The sequence below is a fragment of the Triticum dicoccoides genome, chromosome 2B (genome assembly GCF_002162155.2).
Source record: "Triticum dicoccoides isolate Atlit2015 ecotype Zavitan chromosome 2B, WEW_v2.0, whole genome shotgun sequence".
Lineage (NCBI taxonomy): Eukaryota > Viridiplantae > Streptophyta > Magnoliopsida > Poales > Poaceae > Triticum > Triticum dicoccoides.
In genome coordinates this window covers 401,519,194-401,527,190 of record NC_041383.1, presented here as the reverse complement: position 1 = coordinate 401,527,190, position 7,997 = coordinate 401,519,194, and positions in this window count along the sequence as shown.

The window sequence follows — 7,997 nt, the reverse complement described above, 5'->3', positions numbered from 1 at the left end:
GGGGGGGGGACGAGAGGGGGAGGATGAAGGATGGGGGCCTCACCGGGCCCTGTAGAGGTGCAAGAGAGTGCTCGGGGAGGGCCAAAGCTGCGGGGCGACGGCGAGTCGGCGTCGGGGCGGCGAGCACGACACGGACAAGGTGGCGCGGGTAGAGCTGTGCCAGAGCTGCGGCGAGCAAGGGGAAGGGTCCACGGGCGCGGGCCGGCAGCAGGGAGGCTGAAGGAGTCGGGGCGCAGAGCTACGGTGCTAGTCGACGGCGGGACTGGCAGAGGAGAGGCCAGGCCACGGGCGGGTGCGGTGCGCGGGCACGACGCAGTGAACGCGCACACGGGACGGCAGGCATGGCGACGTCCAACACAGGGAGAGGAAGATGGGAGAGGCCGGGGCCTGACCGGCAGTGTAGGGAGTGGGCAGCAATGGTCGAGGGGGTGACGGGGACGACGGCGTAGAGGAGGCAGGCCGGTGGGGGAGCGCCGGCGACGGGCGGCGGGGCGATAGAGTCCGGGCGCGGGGTGTCGGCGTCGACGACCTCCTCCTCGATCCCGATCCAAATCGGGGGAGAGGGGGGGGATATTTTCGGGGAGTGTGGGGGGTGTGACGGTTAGGGTTTGGGGGGAGGGAGTGGATAAGGAAGTGGTGGGAGGGTGGCCGGTTGGGCCGGTGGGCCAGTCGGGCGGCCTGGTGGGCCGAAGCCCAAGGGGTCGGGGGGCTTTCTCCTTTTCTTTGTTTTTTTTGTAATGTCTTTTCTTTTATTTATTTTATTTTCTGTTTTATTTCAATTTAAATCATTTAGGCATTTTATAAAAATGTGTTTGCTTTATTATAGTTACCCTTGTAGTATCTGGCACCCACCGAACATTTTTGTTTCAACTTTTGAAAACTTTTATTGTTGACATTAATTTGAGTTTGAATTTTGAAGCGGTTTCGAATTAACCCGAGATTAACTACAGCGACAGAGGTGATGTGGCACCATTAACGTGAGATTACTGTAGCATGATTATCCGGGCGTCACAATTCTCCTCCACTACAAGAAATCTCGTCTCGAGATTTAAGAGGCGGAGTAAAGGAGGAAGGTTCTGGTTACGAAATTCTAGTGAGTGTTCTCGGTCTTGGTCGCTCTTCTCGAAGAGGTCGGTCCATTACGTTGAGGTCCTCATTTCTTTGCTTCGGGTCATCATGATGAAGTTGTCTTCCTTTCTTCGAGAACTCCATCGCACTTAAGAATATGAAAGGGGCAGCTCGGCAACGACAGAATGTTATAAGGGTAATAACCTGGGGTTAACCCAGGAATGAGCATAAGAGTACCTCTCGAGTTGGAACTTAGGAAATACATCGAGAGATATATAAGTAGGCATGAGAAACTTCAAGCGGATAGGTAAACGTTCGATGCCTGAAATAGAGTATGAGAGGGGTTCAGAGCAACGGGAATAGGTATTGTGTCTGACTCCAGAATAGGTGATCTCATCGGAAGGTGGCTCGTGAATTACATATGAGGCCACGCACGATGAATAATTATGGAAACAGGGGGTGTACAGGAGAGTCAGGTTTCGATCCTGTGGAACTATGGGTTATGGGCCCACCATGTGGTTTTAAAAGTAGAAAGAGCGGTGACATCTTGCATGGTTAAAATAGCAAGGTATGTCAGAGGATAGCCAGTCAGTTATGTTGGCAACAACGTTGGTACCAAGGGCGAGGGACGAAGAGAACCATTTTCCCGCTTGTTGAACGAGGCGGACCAATAGGCAAGTTCTCATCCATCGGTGGTTACCAGAATGTCATCGACAAATGCAATAGTCATACTGACACGATTGTACACCAAGGTGTTTACACAAGCAGAAGAATATTACTGCTCAGATCATATAGATCTCAAGAAACGTTAAACCAACCAATGAAAAGGAAAATACGATTTTCAGATTAAACAGAACAATGGAAAGGAAAATGTGTTTAAACACATTATTCAAGGGTATATCCTTCCCAAGGACAAGCAGTGCATGATATCCATGACAGGATATAATGTAGAAAACTCCTTAAGTAGGGGAGAGAAATCTCATGACATTACCCATACAACGGTGTTTGGATAATTGAGTAGGTAACATTTAGCATTGGGCTTCAAATGTTCTTGTTGAAAATCGGAGTACCATATACATGCTTCGAGATAGCATTGACATGGTCATCAGGTGAAGATCAGACTCTGGAAACACAAAGGATCCATCAGGAATAACTTTTAGAATAAGTCTTGCAATTTCCTTATGGAAGAATGGATAACCTTGCTGAAAAGGAATCTATAACAATAAGGCCTCCGGTCAGGTGTGCTAGGCATGCCATCATATTACCGGGTCATCAGAGGACCAACATCATAACTCCTGGAAAGTTGTCCCAATCATCATATCTGACCGAGATTCAGATCCGATTGGTGTCATGATACCTCAGACTTAGGATACCTGAGAAGAAAAGGTGCAACACAAATTGTCGAGATGACATTGTAAGATTCTCGGGAATTGAACTATGGAAGCGAGTTCCGAAACAAGAGTTCATCATTAAATCAAAGAGAGGATGAGGCGGTGGCTGATGGTCTCAGCGACAATTCATCAGATTTCCAAAAGATGGATCTCCATAATTATATGAACAAGGAGATAACATTTAACAGATCAAATGATATAATGATGTATGCTCGAGGGAAACATACACAATTAATCACTGGTTGAAAGATGCACCCAAAATATGGGCTTAGGTAGCAAGATCAACGTTAGAATGGTGATTCGATAACCAATGGTCTAAGAATGAAATGTCGACCATTAACTTCAAAGCAATAGGGTTGCTAGAAGTACAGAATTTACACATCATAGACCATTTGTCGGTATTCCGGTTAGAAACAACACGGGGACCAAGAAAAGAATGGTGATGGTAATAAGTATCACTTGTATCAAGAATTCTTAAGGGTGGTGAATTTCTCGCAACATTCTTGACATAAAATACGATAGTGCTCCATGGTAGGACATAAGCTGGATAGCAAGGAGCTCCATAACATGAACAAGTATGTGTTGGAGGGAAGGCAATAATGTTGTCGATGATAACACAAACCATCGAGGGGGCAAGCATGGAATTTCTCATCAGGAACTCAATGTATGTCTCGGAAGAAGTTAAAATGGTGACGATGATCACGACACATTTGTCGAGGGGTTTCAAAAAGATGTAATCAATCGGCGACGACATCAAGCCAAGGGGATGGTGAAGCAAAAGGTTATTATAATCATAGATAAGATGCCACATCAGAATTCAGAGTTGTCTCTTAAGACGAACAAAATGATGCTGAAAGTCGATGTAATCTTAGAGCACTGTTGGAATTATGTCCCAGAGATGAAGGACATAGGTAGAATGGTCAAGCAGTCAGCCTGAGGATGATGATGTAGTCAATCAGCTGGGAATGACATGATCGAGTACAACTCGTAAGCAATGAAGATTGCTAAGAGTTGTTGAATCGCAGTGCAGACTCAATTCAGTTTTCGGTGTCAATGAGTGTTTAATAACTCAGAGCCCATGAAAAATTTGAATCGGTGAGAACGTAGTACTTGATGAAGAACTCATAAGAAGTTATGCAGTTTCATGATAATCTCGAGATACCAGGGGTAATACTCGACAACAGACCAAAGTAGAGGTTGGACTGGGGTATTGCTCTGCAGAAGACAAGTGATTAAACTTGCACGAGAAATGGTAATTAAAGGAGAACGTGGTCGGAACCATGACTGCAAAAGGTCAGATCCCAGATTTAAGATGAACTAATACCAAGGGAAATTAATGTAAGAGAAGCTTTAATGATAAGATCTACATCATGTTCATGGGCATGAACACAGAGTTCAAGGTCGACTCCCACTTCTGCAATGCATAACCTTTCATTCACTGCTCTATTAAAGTGATTTGAGTGTGAAGACCTACTTGGTGAATTACCAGAGGAGTATGAATCTTGAAAAACTTTCGGGTTCACACAGATTAAGAAAGGCATAGGTTCAACCCATCGGGGCATCTTAGAAACATATACCACAAGCTTCGAGAGTAATTAACACCAGCTCGAAAGCAGAGCATGGTTGACCAAATTGGAGAATATGATTTACGAGTGGCATTACGTATCAGAGAAAGAACTTCTTGAGGTTTTTGTATATGACGGACACTATCGGATGCTAATTCAACAAAGGATCTGACGGACCATAATAGGGCTGATGTGGGCATCAGCACACGACCAGAGGACGAAACAAAGCAAGGGCTTTGGATTATAGAAACAACTGACTAGTTCAAAGCTCAAAGGCAAAGGAATTAAGATTTCCAATTCAAGGGATCAGGAGCAAGGGCTCTGATTAAGGATGGATAAGCCAAGTAGGCTTAGGGGAATAATCGACGACAATTTGATTGGTCGATAAACAGCTCATGTTCAAAATGACATCTCATCTGGAAAGATAATTTTAAAAGGATCAACTGATGATTGCGTGCATTCACGCTCATGTTGAATCAATAGGATTAAATTGACGGTGTCAAAGAAGACTAATGAATATCGCCAGCCATATGGAAAGCATCCATAATGTAAGCAGTCAGGTATTTGTAGAGCAACAAGCTGCTAAGGATTATCAGAGGATCGAATAGTATTTCAAAGACTTTTGTGAAACACATGAACAACTGGAAATGAGCGGATACTCGGTAAATGTGAGGAATTATTTGCAGGTGTATTCATGAGGAAAAGGAGCTGCAAGGCAGCAGACACAAATGATCCTCAGAATATCCGAAGTATCTTAGGGTATCTTGTAATAACAAGATCAAATTGGAAATGAAGTTATGGACGACAAGTGTATGAAGCTTTCCATAAGAATTTATCGGTGGTATGGAATTGCAACGACGAAGGGCACAAGGGTCTCGGGGAAACATCGAAGAGTATCTTTAAAATTTTCTGGTGCAGCAGGCGATCATCTGGACTGAAGGGGCTCTCCGGGAGAAGTATATTCGAGAACCTAAAGTTAGTTTTTTTAAAAAAAATCACTTAACCCGAATAGAAGAGAGATCATATTCCTGGAGCATGGACGAGGAATAAAAGATCCTAATACCACCCAATGGCGACGTGGGCCCATGGGCCGCACAACCATGTTAGTAAAAGTTTTGCAATCACTAGACTCAACTTCGGCCAAGGAGTTTGGAAGGGGGATTCCTACAGGCAGTCGGCTCTGATACCAACTTGTGACGCCCCCGATTCAATCGTACACTAATCATGCACGCAAACGTGTATGATCAAGATCAAGGACTCACGGGAAGATATCACAACACAACTCTAAAAACATAAATAAGTCATACAAGCATCATAATACAAGCCAGGGGCCTCGAGGGCTCGAATACAAGTGCTCGATCATAGACGAGTCAGCGGAAGCAACAATATCTGAGTACAGACATAAGTAAACAAGTTGCCATAAGATGGCTAGCACAAACTAGGATACAGATCGAAAGAGGCGCAGGCCTCCTGCCTGGGATCCTTCTAACTACTCCTGGTCGTCGTCAGCGGGCTGCACGTAGTAGTAGGCACCTCCAGAGTAGTAGTAGTCGTCGACGGTGGCGTCTGGATCCTGGGCTCCAACGTTTGGTTGCGGCATCCGAGAAGAAGAGGAAAACGAGGGAAAAGAGGGAGCAAAGCAACCGTGAGTACTCATCCAAAGTACTCGCAAGCAAGGAGCTACACTACATATGCATGGGTATATGTGTAAGGAGGCAATATGAGTGGACTAAACTGCAGAATGCCAGAATAAGAGGGGGATAGCTAGTCCTATCGAAGACTACGCTTCTGGCAGCCTCCGTCTTGCAGCATGTAGAAGAGAGTAGACTGAAGTCCTCCAAGTAGCATCACATAGCATAATCCTACCCGGCGATCCTCCCCTCGTCGCCTTGTGGAAAAGTGATCACCGGGTTGTATCTGGCACTTGGAAGGGTGTGTTTTATCAAGTGTCCGGTTCTAGTTGTCATAAGGTCAAGGTACACCTCCAAGTCGTCCTGTTACCGAAGATCACGGCTATTCGAATAGATTAACTTCCCTGCAGGGGTGCACCACATAACCCAACACGCTCGATCCCATTTGGCCGGACACACTTTCTTGGGTCATGCCCGGCCTTGGAAGATCAACACGTCGCAGCCCCACCTAGGCACAACTGAGAGGTCAGCACGCCGGTCTAAATCCTATGCACGCAGGGGTCTGGGCCCATTGCCCATTGCACACCTGCACGTTGCGAGGGCGGCCGGAAGCAGACCTAGCCTCTCTTATACAAGAGTAGGTGTTCCAGTCCAATCCGGCGCGCGCCGCTCCATCGCTGACGTCAAGAAGGCTTCGGCTGATACCACGACGTCGAGTGCCCATAACTGTTCCCGCGTAGTTGGTTAGTGCGTATAGGCCAGTGGCCAGACTCAGATCAAATACCAAGATCTCGTTAAGCGTGTTATTATGAAGCAATCGTGAACGCCGACCAGGGCCAGGCCCACCTGTATCCTAGGTGGTCTCAACCTGCCCTGTCGCTCCGCCACAAAGATCCACACAGAGGGCCGTCGGGACAAAGGTCCTTTCAGCCCCCAATCCGTGAATCACTCGCGGGTACTCCTCGATCCGACCCGACTTTAGTCACCATCTGAAGTATGTATATATGTATAGTATATACCCGTGATCACCTCCCGAGTGATCACGACCCAATAGTATAGCAAGGCAGACTGACAAGAATGTAGGGCCAATGATGATAAACTAGCATCCTATACTAAGCATTTAGGATTGCAGGTAAGGTATCAATGACTGTAGCAACAATGACAGGCTATGCATCAGAATAGGATTAACGGAAAGCAGTAACATGCTACACTACTCTAATGCAAGCAGTATAGAGGAGAATAGGCGATATCTGGTGATCAAGGGGGTCTTTCCTGGTTGCTCTGGCAAGAAGGAGGGGTCGTCAACTCCGTAGTCGAACTGGGGGTCGCCGACAGCAGCGTCGGTCTTGTAGTCTACCGGAGAGAAGAGGGGGAAGAAACAATGAATACAATGCAAATATATGCATAATGATGCATGACATAACAAGTAATGGTGGCAGGTGTGCCCTAACGCGGTAGGAGGTGATACCGGTGAAGGGGGGAAACATCCGAGAAAGTATTCCCGGTGTTACGCGTTTTCGGACAGATGAACCGGAGGTGAAATGTTGCAGGTTCACTATGCTAGGGACGCGTGGCAGATGAACGGGCTACACCGGATTCGCCTCGTCATTCTGAGCAACTTTCATGTTGAAAATAATTTAATCCGAGTTACGGTTTAAAAGATATGATTTTCTAAAGATTTTATTAATTTCGGGAATTCAATTAATTATCTAATTTAATTCGAAAATGGATTTATGATGTCAGCATCATGTCATGCTGATGTCAGCAATCAACACGGTTGACTGGTCGACCTGACCAGTGGGACCCACTGGTCAGTGACACATTTTAATTAGTCATCTTATTTAACCTAATTAGTATTAATTAGGGGGGCTCACTGTCATTGAGTAATTAATTAATTGACTAACAATTTAGTTAGTTTAGTTATTTGATTAGTTTAATTAATCAAAATTAATTAAGTTAATTATTTCTTTAATTAATTAATTAATTAATTACTTTTATTTTTATTTTATTTTTGTAAACATTCTGTGGGGGTTGGGGCCCCACATGTCATAGGCAAGGGGGCCACAGCGGGTGTGGGCTACGGGCACAGGGGCGCGGGGCGCAGCCCGAGCGAGTGCACGCCCAGGAGGCGCGTGGGGCGGCGAACCCGGCCAGCGGCAACGGCCACGGTGACGCGAGACGGGCGCTGGCCGGCGCGGAGGCCGTCGGGGCACTAGTTGGGGCCGGAGGGGGCGCGGGGAACGGCGACCACGGGCATGCGGGCACGGACACAGCGCACACCCAAGGGAGTGCGGGCGCGCCGAGACAAGGATGGGGTGAGCGCGGCGACCACGGGCGGGGGC